Genomic DNA, 18,333 nt, shown 5'->3' with positions numbered 1-18,333 from the left:
TGCACGCATTGTTGACGGCATTTCAGTATCAGTCGGTGTAAGGGTCGGTCCGAAGTTCCCCTCGATTTTGCCTCCCGACCGTCGCAAGGAGACCTCGAGGACCCCCACCCAGGCTGACTCCGAACAATGGTTTCCTGGCCGGGCCAGGTGGATGCTCATGACTGTGTGCTGGTGTATTGTGTTCACTGGACTGTGCTGTTGTGGCACCAACCAGAGACTGTGTTGTATCAACTGAGGACTGCTTGTCCGTACCTGTCTCCTGCAGCACCACACAATGGTCCATAAATCTTCCCACCTTTTGGCCAGAAGCCACTCGCTTTGGAGAAGGACTATAAAAGAGCGACCCTTTGGAAAAGACCCTTTGAGATCTCTCCACTGATGAAGACCCCCTGGAGAAGACCCCTGAGATCTCCCCACGGACGAGGACTCGTCTATCGGATGACCCGCGAGGACGTCCGTCTCGTCTGTTGGTAGCTATTCTCCCATCCCTTCCTTTCCTTCCCCTTTCCCTATCCTATACCTCTCCCCTTTACCGTAACTGAATTGTTGGCATTTGATGAATGCATTGCTGTTGTTGAATAAACTGATTTTCTGCTGTTGAATAAACTGATTTTGTCCCCTGCATTTTGCCTGTTTGCACCTTTGAGATCAAAAGAACCATCCTGACCCCTGCTCTGCCTTAATAGCGGATCGTGACACCCTCCCACAGGGGACAGTTCTCCATAAACTTCTCCAGCATGACTCCAATCTCACAAGCAGCAGGCCTGCCAAAACAGCTGCAACATGACTCCTTCCCACAGGCAAACAGTCTTTCTGAAACTGTTGCGGCATGGGTCACTCTTCCACAGGGTGCAATCTCCTAAGGATAGGCTGCTCTAGTTTGGAAGCAAGGACCCTCTATCTCTGGAAGCTGAGGCTCTCTCTCTCCATTCAGGTCTCCCATTGGATCACAGCTTTCTCTGGCATCCACCTGCTGTGGTGTGAGTACTTTTCTCACAGGCTACGAGTGGATCTCTGCATCTCCCATGGACCTCATGGGCTGCAGGGGGACAGTCTGCTTCACTGTAGTCCTCTCTATGGCCTGCAGAGGAATTTAGGCTCTGGCACTTGGAGCACCTCCTCCTCTCTCTCTCCACTGACCTTGGTGTCCCCATGTTGTTTCCCTCACATATTCTCACCTCCTCCTCTTCTCTGACTAGAAGAAAAACTGCTGCCAGTAGGTACCATTGCCAACAAGTTCCATCAATTCAAAGATTCTTGCAGGACCCCGCAGCGCTGTGACATTGATCTCGTTTAGGTTCCACGTTGGGGAGTAGTTTTCCATATTTCCTGAGCCACCATGTGGGTAGTGGTGGCTGTCATGGGGCTGGCGCTATTTAATGCCTCTTTTCATGTGGAGCACCGGGAAGAAGCCACCACTAGCGCCCCTGCCCTTCTGCCTGCAGCGTGACTCTAGCTAGCGTGAGGCACGCAGGCAAGACTCACTGCGGGCCTCACCAATATGGCAGTGGCCACAGCACATCGCCACACGCTGCACTGGGATGGCCCTAGAGCCTTGCCACACGTAGAATAAAAACTGTGCCTGTGCTGTTTTGATTTTCTTCTTAAATATGTCCTCACAGAAGTGTTACCAACCTCTTTAATTGGGCCAGCAGCATGTCCATCTTCAGAGCCTGTAGCTGGTGGGCGGCCTTTGTTAGACCTCAAAACTGCCTGCTCAAGCCAGAGTCAGTTATCCCGCAAGAGACAGCTTCTCCTGGAGTCACAGGCAGTTTTCAGCTACAAGGTACACGTGCAAGCTGTGCCCAGAGTTAGGCTTTCAGCTCTTCTGTGAATCAGGCTTGCATGTGCCTCTGAGCCAACAGAGAAAGACTGAGACATGCTGTTGAGGAGATTCCATAGAATCTTTATTTCTTCTATGAAGGGGGTCCTGTCCAGCAAATCCAATGGGTGGGGTTCTAAGGGGACTTTTCTAGGTTTTAAGGGGTTTATATTTGAACCAATAAACTAAAGAATTCTATAACTAACCAATCTACAAAAGACTTTAGGAAAAAGGAACCAATTATCTAAGAGAAAAATGGACTAGTGTGGAGGAAGCAGAAAACATTCATAAAGAAGAAAGTCCCTCGGTATCCCCAGAACAGGCCCCTTGGAAAACCATAGCTTAAAGATAAGAAATGGCTTGTTGAACGATGAATACAAAAAGGAATCCAGTTCCCCCTTGTTAGATCCTCTGTTATCTATCTCCAGTATTAGTGGTTCGTTTTCTTTTAGTATCCATAGGCCAGCTTTGAATGTGAAATCCCTCAGTGATTGGTTAGAATGTAGAATTCCCTTGGTAATTGGTGCAAATTGTAAAACCCTCAAAAGATATAAAAACCCCTGTAAAATCCTAACCGTTGAATATGTAAGATTGGATGCCTTCATTGAATAAACTATGGATTTGTGCCTTTCTACATATTCCAATCTCTTTACCCTGCTGGTTTGAGAGCTCGCCGTGAGCCAAATTCTATCTGGGCAAGCTTGAGAATGTGCTCCGTCACTGAGGACTGCTGAAGCAGTCTCGGGGACCCACGGGGAACCCCCAAAAACCCCCAGTAACAAGTGGCACTCGACCAGCGGTGGACTCTGCTCACATTCTGCAAGGCATCTCTAGGATTGTATCCATTTTCGAGCATCACAAAAATTCGGCAATTAAGTCTTTGTTTTAAAAGACTTAAATCAACTTTAACAATCCCGACACACCTTCCCCCCTTGGGACTGAAGTTCCTGTGGAACGAGCAGCACTAACGACCCGTCAAAGATAAGCTTTGTGAATATAATTAGCTTTTCTTCCCCTAGGGTCTTGTTTTGTGTTTGGTTTTTTTCTTTTATTTTCTCTTTTTTCTGCTCGTTTGGCACGGGATTCGCTATGGGAAACCCTTTTTCTAAAATTATTCTTTCCCATAACGAAAGGGATTGTCTTGGTTTGAAAGACAGGTATGGTCTAAGGAAAGGCAGGAGCCCCTTTTCTGCGATGCAGAGTGCAACCCCCCTCCCTTTTAATTATTTTAGGTCCAATTCAGACACCTTCAGGCAGGAGATATGGGGATGAGAATAACAGTTCTTTACTGGTATTTAACAAAGCAGAAAAAACAACAACAGCTATAAAAATTGGCAACAGAAACAGTCTAGCTCCGCTCCAGTCCCTTCTGGCCGCAGGCCGTCTCCCTGTGCTGTTACCGGTGCTGTGGGGGCAGGGCAGGTCCCGCGCAGTTGAAGAGGGCTGGGTGATGGCGGCGGCCCAGGGGTGAGCGGGGATGGGGAAAGTTACTCCCCCCTACGGTGTCGGTCGTGGTGCTCAGCAGAGTGTCCGGAGGTAGTAGGGTGAGGTGGGAGAGCAGCAGAGCGATGTCCAAAGGCAGGGAGCGTGGATCTCAGCGCTGGGATGGCAGGGGAAGATGCCAGAGCAGAGCCCAGGTTGTCTTCCCACTCCAGGAGCCAAGCGAGAGAGAGAGAGAGCCCCAGCTCCAGACCCCCCTATCCCACCTTTCCTTTTCCGGTTCCCCCCCCCCCTCCCCCTCCAGCCACCCCCCTACGAGAGAACATTATCTGTCGTTTTAAGGTGTAGCCACAATTACTTAGCATAACAATGGGAGAAATTCCACAGAAAGAAAAGCGAAGCATTCAACCCCCAACATTATCCACCCCTGAATTTCTCCCATACTAATATGCTATATCAAATTAAACTGTTACATTATATATACATACATGCAGTTAGAGACATAGGCACAGTACTATAGGTATTTCACCCTAAAACAAGGTCTCCTTGGGGTATGCATCTGGTCTCTCCATTCTTTTGCATCACCCACCAGGTGCAACCTGGTCCTTGAGCGAATACAACTCCATGGATGGGATTGTCTTTGCTGGAGGCAGGATTCACCCAAACAGTTTTTCCTAGCATACCTCTCATGTGTACCACTGGAACCTTATCTCCATTCGATATTCCCAAGGGCTCAGATTGGGCAGGGCCTGCTCGGTTAGTGGAACCTCGGGTGTTCACTAACCAGGTGGCCTTTGGTAGATTAATCTCCCAGTTCTTGAAAGATCCCCCACCCAGTGCCTTCAAGGTGGTTTTAAGCAGGCCATTGCACCGTTCAACTTTCCCTGCAGCTGGTGCATGGTAGGGGATATGGTACACCCACTCAATGCCGTGTTCTCTAGCCCAGGTGTTTATAAGGCTGTTCTTGAAATGAGTCCCATTGTCTGACTCAATTCTCTCAGGGGTACCATGCCTCCAAAGAACTTGTTTTTCCAGGCCCAGGATGGTGTTCCGAGCAGTGGCATGAGGCACAGGGTAGGTCTCCAACCATCCAGTGGTGGCTTCCACCATGGTCAGTACATAGCGCTTGCCCTGGCGAGTTTGAGGCAGTGTGATGTAGTCAATCTGCCAGGCCTCTCCATACTTATATTTGGACCATCGCCCCCCATACCAGAGGGGCTTCACCCGCTTGGCTTGCTTGATGGCAGCACACGTCTCACAGTCATGGATAACCTGAGAAATACTGTCCATAGTTAGATCCACCCCTCGGTCTCGTGCCCACTTATATGTGGCATCTCTGCCCTGATGACCTGAGGCATCATGGGCCCATCGAGCCAGGAACAACTCTCCCTTGTGCTGCCAGTCTAAATCTATCTGCGACACCTCTATCTGTGCTGCCTGATCTACCTGCTCATTGTGTCGGTGTTCCTCATTAGCCCGACTCTTGGGGACATGGGCATCTACGTGACGGACTTTCACAGGCAACTTCTCTACCCGGGTGGCAATGTCTTTCCATTCATTGGCAGCCCAGATTGGTTTTCCCCTACGTTGCCAGTTAGCCTTTTTCCACCTTTCCAGCCATCCCCACAGAGCATTGGCTACCATCCATGAATCAGTGTAAAGGTAGAGTTTTGGCCACTTCTCTCTTTCAGCAATGTCCAGGGCCAGCTGAACAGCTTTGAGTTCAGCAAGTTGACTCGATCCACCTTCTCCTTCGGTAGCTTGTGCAACCTGTCGTGTGGGGCTCCATACGGCTGCTTTCCACTTCCGGTTCATCCCCACGATGCCGCAGGAACCATCAGTGAAAAGAGCATAGCATGTTTCATCTGCTGGCAGTTGGTTATATGGTGGGGCTTCTTCGGCCCGGGTCACCTGTTCCTGTTCCTCTTCGTCGGCAAGGCCAAAGTCTTCCCCTTCCGGCCAGTTGGTAATTATCTCCAAAATCCCAGGGCGATTCGGGTTTCCAATACGGGCACGTTGTGTGATGAGGGCAATCCATTTACTCCATGTGGCGTCAGTGGCATGGTGGGTTGAGGGAACCTTTCCTTTAAACATCCACCCCAGCACTGGCAGTCGGGGTGCCAGGAGGAGTTGTGTTTCTGTGCCAACCACCTCTGAGGCTGCTTGGACCCCTTCATAGGCGGCCAAGATCTCCCTCTCCGTCGGAGTGTAGTTGGCCTCGGACCCTCTGTAGCTTCGGCTCCAGAACCCCAGTGGTCGGCCTCGCGTCTCACCAGGCACCTTCTGCCAAAGGCTCCAGGACAGACCATGGTTCCCGGCTGCAGAGTAGAGCACGTTCTTCACATCTGGTCCCGTCCTGACTGGGCCAAGGGCTACTGCATGAGCAATCTCCTGCTTGATCTGGGCAAAGGCTTGCTGCTGCTCAGGGCCCCAGTGGAAATCGTTCTTCTTGCGGGTGACCAGGTAAAGAGGGCTCACAATCTGGCTGTACTCAGGAATGTGCATTCTCCAAAAGCCTATGGCACCTAGGAAGGCTTGTGTTTCCTTCTTGCTGGTTGGTGGAGACATTGCAGTGATCTTATTGATGACCTCACTGGGGATCTGGCGCCGTCCATCTTGCCACTTTACTCCCAGGAACTGGATCTCTTAGGCAGGCCCTTTGACTTTGCTCTTTTTAATGGCGAAGCCGGCTCCCAGCAGAATCTCAATGATCTTTTCTCCTTTCTGAAATACTTCCATTGCCGTATCCCCCCACACAATGATGTCATCAATGTACTGCAGATGTTCTGGAGCTCCACCCTTCTCCAGTGTAGCCTGGATCAGCCCATGACAGATGGTGGGGCTGTGTTTCCACCCCTGGGGCAGTCGGTTCCACATGTATTGCACACCCCTCCAGGTGAAAGCGAACTGAGGCCTGCACTCTGCTGCCAGAGGAATGGAGAAGAATGCATTGGCGATGTCAATGGTGGCGTACCACTTTGCTGCCTTGGACTCCAGCTCGTACTGCAGTTCCAGCATGTCCGGCACGGCAGCGCTCAGCGGTGGAGTCACCTCATTCAGTGCACGATAGTCCACTGTCAATCTCCATTCTCCTTCCGATTTACGCACAGGCCAGATGGGGCTGTTGAAGGGTGAGTGGGTTTTGCTGACCACCCCTTGGCTCTCCAGCTCACGGATCATCTTGTGTATGGGGATCACGGCATCTCGATTCGTCCGGTACTGCCGGCGGTGCACTGTTGAGGTAGCAATTGGCACCTGTTGCTCTTTCACTCTGAGGAGTCCCACTGCAGATGGGTTTTCTGATAGCCCAGGCAGGGTGTTCAACTGCTTAATGCCCTCTGCTGCCACAGCAGCTATTCCAAAAGCCCACCTGAGTCCCTTTGGGTCTTTGTAATAGCCATTCCTGAGGAAGTCTATGCCTAGGATACATGGTGCCTCTGGGCCAGTCACAATTGGATGTTTCTGCCACTCTTTCCCAGTCAGGCTCACCTCAGCCTCCAGCAGAGTCAATTCCTGAGATCCCCCTGTAACCCCAGCAATTGAAACAGGTTCCTTCCCGACATGTCCTGATGGTATTAATGTACATTGTGAACCAGTGTCAACCAATGCTCTGTGTTCCTGTGGCTCTGATGTGCCAGGCCATCGGATCCACACCGTCCAAAAGATCCGGTTTTCCCGTGCCTCTCCCTGGCTAGAGGCAGGGCCCCTCTAGCCCTGGTTATTATTTCTCTCCTGGGCATACATACTGGAGGTTCCTTCAAGGGGATCTGACAGATCATCCTCCCTTCTGTAATACCCTGCACCTCCATGGGAGGCTGAGGCTACCCTCACTTTAGTGGAGTTCCCTCTGTTGGTGTTCCCCTCCCTGATTTGGCGCACCCGTGCTGCCAGGACAGAAGTGGGTTTCCCATCCCACCTTCTCATGTCTTCCCCGTGGTCACGTAGAAAAAACCACAGGTCAGCACGTGGGGTGTACCCTCTCTCCCTAGCTGGGGGGCGTTGGGCTCTACTTTTGGGGTCCATGACTCTCACTGGTGCTGCACTGATCTTCCTCACCTCTTCCCTTATCTCCTTCATCTCCTCCTTAAACTCCTCTCTGAGGTCCTTAGCCACAGCAGAGACATGAGCCTGCACTGGGCCAGCCATCATACTCTGATAATTCCTGAGCCTGTTGGCAACAGAACCCACTGTCACTTGGTTGGTATCAGCATCAATCATTGCAATAAAGGGGGTATATTGAGATGGGCCCAGGTTTGCCAGATTCCACAACATCTGCCCTGTGCACCTGACCTTGTCAGGGTCATTGTCATGCTGTCCATCCCTCCCAAAGAGCACCTCCAGTACTGCCACTTCTCTCAGCTTTTGGATCCCTTCCTCAAGGGTATTCCAACGTGTTCTCTGGTGGTACTCCTGCATTCTTTCCCTGTGGACAAATCTCTCTCTCACACTCATTAAAAGTCGCTCCCAGAGGGAAAGGAGACCTGTCTCCCTTACAAATACCTGGTCCACACCTGAGTCCTGGGTCAAGGCTCCCAAATTCCTTGCCTCAGTACCATCCAGTTGCACACCTGTACCCATAAGGTCCCAGACCCGCAGTAACCAGGTTGTAAAAGGCTCACGGCCCCGTCGTACAATGTCTTTTCGCAGGTTATGGAGACTCTCGTATGACAGGGACTCGGTGATGATCTCAACTTCTGGCTCCCCTGCTGGTTGTGAGGGGCCCCCTTCCTGACCCTTATTATCTAGGTGCCTTGTTTTCATCTTAGACTTCCTAGTTTCCACAGGGGCAACTGCTGCTGGCTGTGAGTGCCCTTGCAGTTCAGCTGGAACCTGGACAGATGTAACATCTGTGGGTCCCACTGCTGCACCACCAGAGTCTCCCTCTTTAAGGCAGGGGGAGGGTTTCTCACCAGCTGGGGAGAGGTACTCCTTCAGCATCTGGCCCATCTCACGTATCTCCTTTGCTAGCACCCCCACCCATTCTGGGTGGTTCCTTTCCGAGGTGGGCTGTGGAGCAGGGTCAAACTCTGGGGTAATATCCCTAGTCTCTGGGATAGGATCAGGCTCTGGGGTAACCTCCCTAGTCTCTGGGACAAGATCAGGCTCTGGGGTAACCTCCCTAGTCTCTGGGACAGGATCAGGCTCTGGGGTAACATCACTAATCCCTGGGGTAGGTATCAGGGTTGTTATCCAAGTCAATCTCCCCTTATCTCTGAATGTTAGATAGAACAGGTTTAACAGGGATATAAGCAACACTAGCCACAATATAATGTCATTAGCATTTAAAGTGGATTGGAACCCCTTGAAGACTGGTGGGGTGAACTTCAAAAACCCTGTGATGGGTTGAGAAAAAATTTCACCTGCTGCTACTTCCTCACAGTAAGTACCATTATTGAAGTAGCCCCAGAAACACACACATAGAGTGCGATAGCTCTGAATCCATGTGGCCATCTTCCAGAGAAAATTAAAAATCCATGAATTCCTCAACTGATCAATCCACATAATAAACTGGATAATAGCCACAGTAACCTTGGTTATGAAACTCATGTTTAAAAAAGGGCTTGCAAATGGGAGAGATATAGCAGTGACCACATGGAGGCCAATCCAGGGTAAGCTGGACAGCATGGTGTCACCTACCACAAGCTTGGGTAATTTAAGAACTGTTATCCCCTTTTCTACCCCCCTCTCAATGCCCTCAGGCAATGCCCCACGTTCCGGGTGCCAAAATCTGTCTTGGTTTGAAAGACAGGTATGGTCTAAGGAAAGGCAGGAGCCCCTTTTCTGCGATGCAGAGTGCAACCCCCCTCCCTTTTAATTATTTTAGGTCCAATTCAGACACCTTCAGGCAGGAGATATGGGGATGAGAATAACAGTTCTTTACTGGTATTTAACAAAGCAGAAAAAACAACAACAGCTATAAAAATTGGCAACAGAAACAGTCTAGCTCCGCTCCAGTCCCTTCTGGCCGCAGGCCGTCTCCCTGTGCTGTTACCGGTGCTGTGGGGGCAGGGCAGGTCCCGCGCAGTTGAAGAGGGCTGGGTGATGGCGGCGGCCCAGGGGTGAGCGGGGATGGGGAAAGTTACTCCCCCCTACGGTGTCGGTCGTGGTGCTCAGCAGAGTGTCCGGAGGTAGTAGGGTGAGGTGGGAGAGCAGCAGAGCGATGTCCAAAGGCAGGGAGCGTGGATCTCAGCGCTGGGATGGCAGGGGAAGATGCCAGAGCAGAGCCCAGGTTGTCTTCCCACTCCAGGAGCCAAGCGAGAGAGAGAGAGAGCCCCAGCTCCAGACCCCCCTATCCCACCTTTCCTTTTCCGGTTCCCCCCCCCCCCTCCCCCTCCAGCCACCCCCCTACGAGAGAACATTATCTGTCGTTTTAAGGTGTAGCCACAATTACTTAGCATAACAATGGGAGAAATTCCACAGAAAGAAAAGCGAAGCATTCAACCCCCAACAGGGATCTTTATATTAGAATAAAACAAACTTTATCCGCTGACAATTTCTCTTTTTCAAAACGCTCTTGTTCTAAGACTGTCCTAAAAAGATTTATAAAATGGATTTCTACTCACTTTTTCAAATTTAATAATCAAACTATCCTTTTAGATTCTTTCTGGGACACTGTTGGCAAGAAAATTTATGAATGCCAAGCAAATGCCAATTTTTCCGTAACCTCTTTCATTCCTCTTTTTCAACATATCATAAGAGCAAGATGAAAACTCCAAAAAAATGCTATCCCTACCCTCCCCCAACCTTCTTCGCCCCTTATCCCCTCGAACAACACACAAATCCCTCTCCACCCTTCCTCCTATCCTCCTAGCCCACTTGTTCCCACTGCCTTAGCCCCTGGGCTCCCCGTTTCATCCCCTTCCTCCCTTACAGAAGTGCACCCCATCCCCATCGAGAGCCCAGCCCCCATTGCTGATCCTATCCCTGCCCCCCCTTCTTCACTCCCTACACCGAAAAGTCTCCATAGAAACTGACATTCCTACCCACCCCCAAGGTCACAAACACATAGCTACTGCTCCAATTTTTCACCCCGCTCAGCTCCTAAACCAATACTTGCCTTCCCAAACCCCACATCTGTTGAGTGCGACGGCACAGTATCTGAGACAGAAGAGGCTACGCTCTGTAATCCATGTGAAAAAAAGCCTTTATTCAGTTCTGACCTCGCTTTATATACCCATTTCAATGTTCCCGGGTAAACGTCTGTGATTGGTTCACAGATCAGGCTGCCCAGCCCTCTGACCAATAGCTCTCTGCAGCCAGGGCTGGAACTCATTGGATTAAATCCTTGTCTGTCTCCAATTCTGTCCTATCGCTGTTCTTTGGGGGCTGGCCTTTTAAGGCAGGCTGTCTCTCCTGTCCGTGGTTAGATTAACTGCCCAGTATAAGCCAGCTTGCACTGTGACACACATCCAGTCCAGAACCCCCTCGACCCCCCTCAAGCCACAGACCTCCCCGATTCCAACCCCATAACACAGCAGCAACCCAGCGCAGACACCCCCCAGTCTCCCATAGCCGCTGGGAACACAGCCATGGGCCCTCTGCCCATCCCCCCCCCCACACCAGCACCCTCACAAACGACACATCCCTTTGTTCACACAAGCGCGGATTCCCCTAACCTTGAAAATCCTCCCCTTCCCCCTTCTGTGCTCCGAAATTCTCCCCCTGCGCCAGATCTACCCCTTCCATCCCCTTCCCCCTTCCGTATCCCACCTCCCCTCAGGCCCCCTGCCATCTCTCTCTCCCCAGCACCACCCCTTCCCCCAACTGATAAAACTAACTTCGCTACAGTTTCCAAACTCTGCCCTTCACACAGTGTTATAAATGAGAGACAAAAGTCTCGATATTCAGCAAAATTTAGATTGCTTTATTTGATATAGAAAGAGCAAGCAGCGCGCTGGGGAACGTGAGGGGTCACCGCCCACTCCACGCTCCACTGAACCTCGGTTTGCAGCCTCTTCTTATACTGTGGGTTCTCGTTGTACACAAATTCACAAAGCCTTTGGGTGATAATCAGTCACAGATTGCCATCCGGTCCTTGTAGATGACCACCAGAGAAGTTCTGGAGGTCTGGTTTTTGGGATAGGCAGTATTGATTAGACACTCCGCTCACACAGCCATAAACTCTCCTCCCACCTCAATTTTCCCCGCCCCAGACCCCTTTCCCTTGGCAACCGCCCCTCACCCCTCGCTATCCCATCCCCCATGCCATGCAGTGACTCCCTCCTTTAGCTCTGGTACTCCCCAAGTTACACAAACAAGTCTCAACAACTCCCCACACAACCCTGCGTTTTCCCACAACGGCTCGTTCCCTAATGCTACCCCAGGATGTTTTATCCAACCCTCAGTCCCCGAGGTCTCCCCTATCCCCGTTTCTGTCCCCGGAAATACTTTACCGCCTTCCCTTCACGCTTCCTCGGTCCCTGCAGGACCCTCTGTTCCTTCTCCTGTCCCAGTTCCATCCACGAATTTAGTCGTGCCCCCAACAAACATCCCCGTTCTCTCCAAAACCCCTATTCCCCCCGATAGTGCGGTCCCAGTACACGCCCACTCCCCGAAGCCCGTCCTGTGCCTTCCTAACGCCTCCCCCTGCGCGGCAGCCCCACAAATGCCCATCCCCCAGTATGTCTCGGATTTCAATTGCGTCGCCTGTGCGACGCCCATGACGCAACAAAGGTGTGCGACTGGCACAACTGCGATGACTGCTGCGCTTGCGCCACCCTGTGGCCAAACCATGCAGTGCACCCACACACACCCTTCTACACGTTCAGACCCCTTCCCTCCTCAAGCCCCGCTCCTCCAACCTTCCCCCTAGCGTTCTAAAAAGCGTTGTGCCCGAAGAAGAAGCCACTCTTCCTCTGAATACAGCGGCAGTGACTCCACTGCCTCTGATTCAGAAGAACCAGATATTTGGGCCACCGCAAAATTGGAGGCAACCCAAAATGGGAATTGGCAATTAGCCCAAAGAATCTCTGCCTTTCCTGTGATTTATAAATGAGGCCACAGAGGAGGATCCTCGAAGAGAACAGAATGGTAATCAATTGACACGAAACAAGTAATAGAATTGGCAAAAATTGCAAAAGAACACGGCAGATCAACACACATTTTTATAAATTTTTTAGAGGCTCTTTTTGCTGCTTTTGTAATGGTTCCCCATGATCTAAAAAGTTTAGCTACTTGCCTTCTGTCACCGGCCGAATTTATATTATGGGAAAGGCATTGGAAAAAACAATTAAAAATACTATCTGATAAATATTCAAAAGATCCCAATCAACAGAATTTTACTGTTGAACAACTCGCTGGTGAAAATGAATTTTCTAAACCTTCAGAACAAGCAAACTCTATACCTGAAGAAACACTGCAGGACATTGCTAATGCAGCAAAAACTTCATTCCTTCTTACCCCTGACGACTCTATTCCTAGCTTGCATTTTTCCAATATCAAGCAGGGAATAGACAAGACTTTTATAAAATTTGTAGACAGGCTCAAGGATGCTCTTGAAAAACAAATTGAGAGCACAGAAGCACAAAAGGAACTTTTAAGAAAACTTGCTTTTGTTACCGTATGGACTAGAAATCCTGAATATTGGAATATAAAGTGTATAAACCATAATAGTATTAGTAATGCTAAGGCTTGGAGACTGCAGTTCCCAGAGTAGGCCCTGGGAAACTAACTTAGGAATGTGCTGTGCTGAGAAAACAATGTTCAAAAGATTTAGCAGAGCATGCAGAACTGTTAGTGATAAGGTTAAAGTATAATCATAAATAAAGTACTGGTGGTGGGCAGTGGCGTAAGAGAGATTAAGGGGGAGAACACTATAGTCCTAGGATAAGCAACCATGTAAGATTTATGACGTAAAATGCTATCTACAAGGTGAATGTATCTATATTATTTAGAAGAATGTGTACTTCTGCACATAAACCATTTGTAAAAAGGGTATAAAAACCCTCTAAAAAGGGAACCGGTGGGATCCTGACTTTGGACGTGAGTCCGCAGGTCCCCGGGCCCCGAATAAAGCACCGCATAAACTGACACTCTGTTAGTTTGTGTTTTACTTGGGGTTTTGGGCAGCACTTTAACCAATGCAAACAAACAATGCAAAACCATTTTAAGAGCTTTACCTATAGACACCGATCCCACCATTGAGCAGATGGTGGAAAGCTGCACACGCCACATGTCCACTGAAAACACAGTGGCCAAAGCAGTTGCCAAGGGCATTGCTGATGGAGTCTCTGGAGCCTTTGCAGCGATGGTCTCCAAAGACAATGCTTGTTGTTTCTACTGCGGGGAACTTGGACATTTTATCAGAGACTGCCCAAACAAACCACCCACCCAAACCCCCCACAACAACTACCACAAGCCCCAAAGGCAGCAAAAACAACAACAGCAGCCAAAAAACTTTCAACGCAGCCTGGTTTCAGCTCCATGCGCAGACAACAAACCAAAAGCTGCCTTCCACCCAGCCCCAATGATGACAAACGAGGAACATCAAACCCCATCGTCCTCCAAAATTCCAGTCTACATCAGGCAGACCCAACATTTGGCAAGGCTTCGATGGGAACCAGGCATTAACTGGTAAATATTTTGCCGTTAAATATTACAGATGAAAAGTTTTATCCTATCCCCACAGGAAAGTATGGACCACAAGATGATCCTTGGGACATTTTAATCCTCAGTGACTTTTTCCATGGTCCACCACAAATCTCTGTTTTACCTGAAATACAAACTGTAGCACCTGGAAAAGAAATCTTTGTCCAGTTGTGTTGCCTGGACACTCCCTTTTTTCTTCCACAGAAAACACCTATTGCACAAGCTTTCCTGCTTCCAAAAAATCACATGGAATGGATCCCTCTCAACCCAACAATAATGTGGGCACAAATTATGGGTCCGAACAAACCCATCCTCGAGTGAAAACTTTTCTGCTATGGGGAAAAAATTCAGAAACCAGGAATGATAGACACCAGTGCTGATGTCACCGTCATTGCCCGCTCGGAATGGCCACCCCACTGGGAACTTCAGCCTGTAGCAGGCATGCTGGCTGGAATTGGGGGAGTCACCGTTTCCATGAGGAGCTGACGCAACGTCGTCATCGAAGGGGCTGAAGGTAAACTGGCAACCATCCGACCATTCGTGGTAAGAGCCCCAATCACCCTATGGGGCAGAGATGCCCTGACCCAATGGGGGGCTGCTCTCCGAGTTCAAAGTCGGGATTTTTGATGGAGGACAGTTAAGCACGCACTGTCCCATCCACTCCTCGACTTACCTGGAAGAGTGATGCCCCCCAGTGGCAGGGTCAATGGCCCCTTTCAAAGGTCAAACTTCGCCCCTTGTAAGCCCTCGTTGAAGAACACTTAGGAAAAGGCCACATTGTTGAATCCAATAGACCATGGAATTCTCCACTTTTCGTCCAGAAAAAACCTGGAACAGACAGGTGGAGACTCCTCCACGACCTTCGCAAAATCTACGACTGTGGCTTTTTCTGGCCCTTAATGGGGTCTACACCCTTTCCTCCGGTCTAGCTCAGCTGTTAGGGTGAAGCCTTCCGGGCCCTTGCCACATGGACGTAAATAAGATAACAAAAGAGGCTCTTTCCCCTGATGAAGTTGCAGGGTTTATTTCTTGTGGGTAGCGAGGAAAAGAGCAAGGGAGAAAGAGAGAGAGGTCAGGGGGCACAGATCTTTTCTAGGGTCTGAAAAGGGGGGGCGGGGAGAAATTGGATCCCAGCCAGACAGGTATGGCCAGGAGGGGAGAGGGACCAAGCTACAGGGCATAGCAGGGGTCACGGAATGTACCATTTACAATGCATCTAGGGAGATGCAACATCTCCCCGTTTTTTGTTTAACAAGGTTGAAAGAAGGATATTAGTTTCATTTAAATTATGATTTTGTCCACCACTTGCAGTTGGTGGGAGGGTTAGATTGTTCTAAGTTTTTCATTTCTATGTGATTGACTACTGAGGTAGAGGGAATGAGACCATTAATGGCCTTGAAAACTAAGTGACGTAGGATCCCGAACGCCATTATTACAAGGAAAAGAATACCAAAAATTAACATAATTGTTTTGACTATAGATGTCCACCAGCCTGTGAGTCCCCAGCCTTTGAACAGTCCATTGAACCAATCTTCAGATTCTTGCTTCACTTGTCTGATCAAGTTGTTCATGTTTCGGAGGACAGCCTGGATGTTAGGAGCTCTCGAGGTCAGGTCCATGCAGCAAAGTCCTTCAAATTCCTGGCACTCATGTCCCTGCAGTAGTAAGAGAAAATCTATAGCAGCACGATTTTGGAGTGTGTGTGCCAGGGTCACCCAGATGTTCTGACGTGGTTGAAGGATGATTCATGCAGCGGCAAAACTGTTCAGTGTTAACAGGAAGACAACTTGAATGGGGTTCATCACAGGACCTAGAGAAGGGAAGCTTTTCTCTAAAAGGAAAGACAAACATTATAAAACCTGTTAAAAGTCTCTATCTGCCGGAATGTCATCCTTTAGGAGGATTTCTTTTCCTTTTTTCAGGCGGTGTCTTCTTTTTGAAGCCACAGCCACCTGCTCCTCGTTCCCCTCAGTTGGAGCAGGATATTTGGGGACATACGGTTTCACCCACTTTTGGGGAATCCACCGAGGGCCTGAGGGAGTGGATACGCACCCATAGCCACGTCCCCAGGTTACGAGCTCATAGGGACCTTTGGTTTCCCAGGTTTCTGGGTCCCTAATCAAAACTGGAGGATGTTGGGATAACTTGAACTGTTTCCCACTGTTAAAGTGATGTACCACAGGTGGACTCATGTTTTCAAATGAACAATTCAGGAAATTGATAGTAAACATGGCTTTGCAGAGCTTCTGCTGTGGAGACATCCACACTGTTGAACTGCTCTGCTTAGCCAAAACCTGCTTGAGCGTCTGATTGGCTCGCTCAACTACACCTTGGCCTGTGGGGGAGTGGGAGGTGCCAGTTTTATGTTCCACTCCCCACTGCTGGACGATTTCCAGGAACTCCTTGGACTTATGCGCTGGACCCCTATCAGTTTTGATTTCCCTAGGGATCCCCAACACTGAAAAGGCTTGCACTAGGTGTTGTTTGGCATGCACAGCCCTTTCTCCTGTGTGGGCAGAGGCATAGACTGCGCCTGAATATGTGTCAATGCTAACATGCACATCTTTGAGGCGACCAAAACTAGGAATGTGTGTGATGTCTGTCTGCCATACCTCACAACTGCCAAGACTTCGGGGGTTAAACCCCATGCCTATTGATGGCATGGTCTGGAGTTGACAGTTGGGACAGGTGGCCACAATGGCTCGAGCCTGACTCCGTGTTAGCTGGAACTGACGCATTAGACCTGGTGTATTCTGGTGATACTGCTGGTGGCTCAGCTTTGCCTGTTGGAAGATGTCAGGAAGGCGTGCTTGTTCAGCTGGGGTTGCAAGGGAGTCTGCCTGATGGTTCCCTTCTGCAATTTCCCCTGTCAAATCTGTGTGTGACCTCACAGACATCACATAGAATGGATGTTCTTTATGAGAAATCAAATAAATTAGTTTGGAAAGCAACCTGAAAAGCTGCTCATTCTCGATGTCTCTGAGCACTGCCTGCTCCGCCCTGGACACTACCCCCGCTACATAGGCTGAGTCTGTTACCAAGTTGATTGGCTCCAAGAACTTCTCAAAAAAGCTCTCATGACTGCTGCCACTTCGGCTACCTGGGGTGATCCCTCCACAAACTCAACATCAGCTTCCCAATGCTGAGTCTGGGGATTTCTCCAAGTCATCACCGACTTGTGGGACCCCCCCGATGCATCCGTGAACACTGTGAGAGCTTTGAGTGGTCTCCGACTCCTCTTCTCATGAGGGATGAGGTGGATTTCCTCATTAAACAGCTTGTGAGACGGGGCATGGATGGTTATTTGTCCCCTATAGCTGTCCAGAGATAATTGGAGACTGGCATTGCTCTGGAGCAAATGCTCAAAAATCTCTTTAGTCAATCTTTCAGGAGAGTTCCTTCCCTCCTCAGACAGTTTAACAGGGAGGTGAATACATGTGAAGTCACAACCAGCTAGTTCATACAGTCTGATCCTTGCTTTCCGAATCAGCTGAGCTATCAGCTCTTGTGGCTTAGTGATAGCTTTGGATCTTTGGTGGGAGAGGAAGACCCACTCTAGGATTAAGAGTGACTGTCTCTGCCCCTCGATCCATTGGAATATTAACCCGTGTAAGTGTGGCAGTTTTCCTAGGACAATGAATTTGAAGGGCAGCTCGGGCTGGTAACGATGAGCTTGCCTCTTTCCTAAAGCCTTTTGTACCTTTCCGATTGCATTTTTTGCCTCTGGGGTCAGTTCCCTGGGAGAAAGCAGCTCTCTCTCCCCCTTCAATAAATTGAAGAGAGGTTCTAGGTCCTCATTAGTGAGGACTATCCAGGGCCTGACCCAATTCAATGACCCACAGAAGGAATGGAGATCTGCTAAGGTTTTTGGATTACAATTAATTTCCAATTTCTGCAGAACAATGGTCAGTGCAGTAATTTCCAAGCCCAGGTACTTCCATGGTGGCATCCTTTGGACTTTGTAGTCCTGCAATTCAAATCCAGCAGAGGTTAAAACTTTAACCACTAGGTCAAGTGTGTCTTGGAGTAGAGAGTCATCAGGGGCACACACAAGCACATCATCCATGTAATGCAGGATGATGGCTTCCTTTCTCTGGGCACACACCTGGGACAGCAATGAGGCAACCTGCCACTGGCAGATGCAGGGACTACATTTTAATCCCTGGGGCAAAACCTTCCAGTGGTAGCGCTTCATTGGGGCCTCTCGATTGATGGTAGGAACCGAGAAGGCGAACCGTGGGGCATCCTCTGGGTGTGGGGGAATGTGGAAGAAACAGTCCTTGATGTCTAGAACAGCCAATTGCCAATCTCTGGGAAGCATTGTTGGAGAAGGCATCCCAGGTTGGAGTCATCCCATGTCCTCAATTACTTCGTTTATTTCCTGGAGGTCGTGGAGCAGCCTCCACTTGTCCTTCCCTGGTTTCTTTATTACAAAGAGGGGAAAATTCCACGCACTTGTGGTCTCCTCTATGTGGCCTTTAGCC

General features: G+C 49.6%; 1 long non-coding RNA gene across 1 annotated transcript; it reads right to left on the bottom strand.

Annotated features, from left to right (window-relative positions):
- Positions 1-11,105: 11,105 nt before the first annotated feature.
- LOC148220017 (uncharacterized) lies at positions 11,106-11,886 on the bottom strand. Its single transcript, XR_015798965.1, has 2 exons — positions 11,656-11,886; positions 11,106-11,329 (listed from the first exon to the last, which is right to left on the bottom strand). It is a non-coding gene; the product is annotated as an uncharacterized LOC148220017 (long non-coding RNA).
- Between the last annotated feature and the right edge of the window lie 6,447 nt (positions 11,887-18,333).

The sequence above is a fragment of the Sturnus vulgaris genome, chromosome W (assembly GCF_052056855.1).
Source record: "Sturnus vulgaris isolate bStuVul1 chromosome W, bStuVul1.hap1, whole genome shotgun sequence".
NCBI classification, from domain to species: domain Eukaryota; kingdom Metazoa; phylum Chordata; class Aves; order Passeriformes; family Sturnidae; genus Sturnus; species Sturnus vulgaris.
This window is presented reverse-complemented; position numbering and strand designations above follow the sequence as displayed.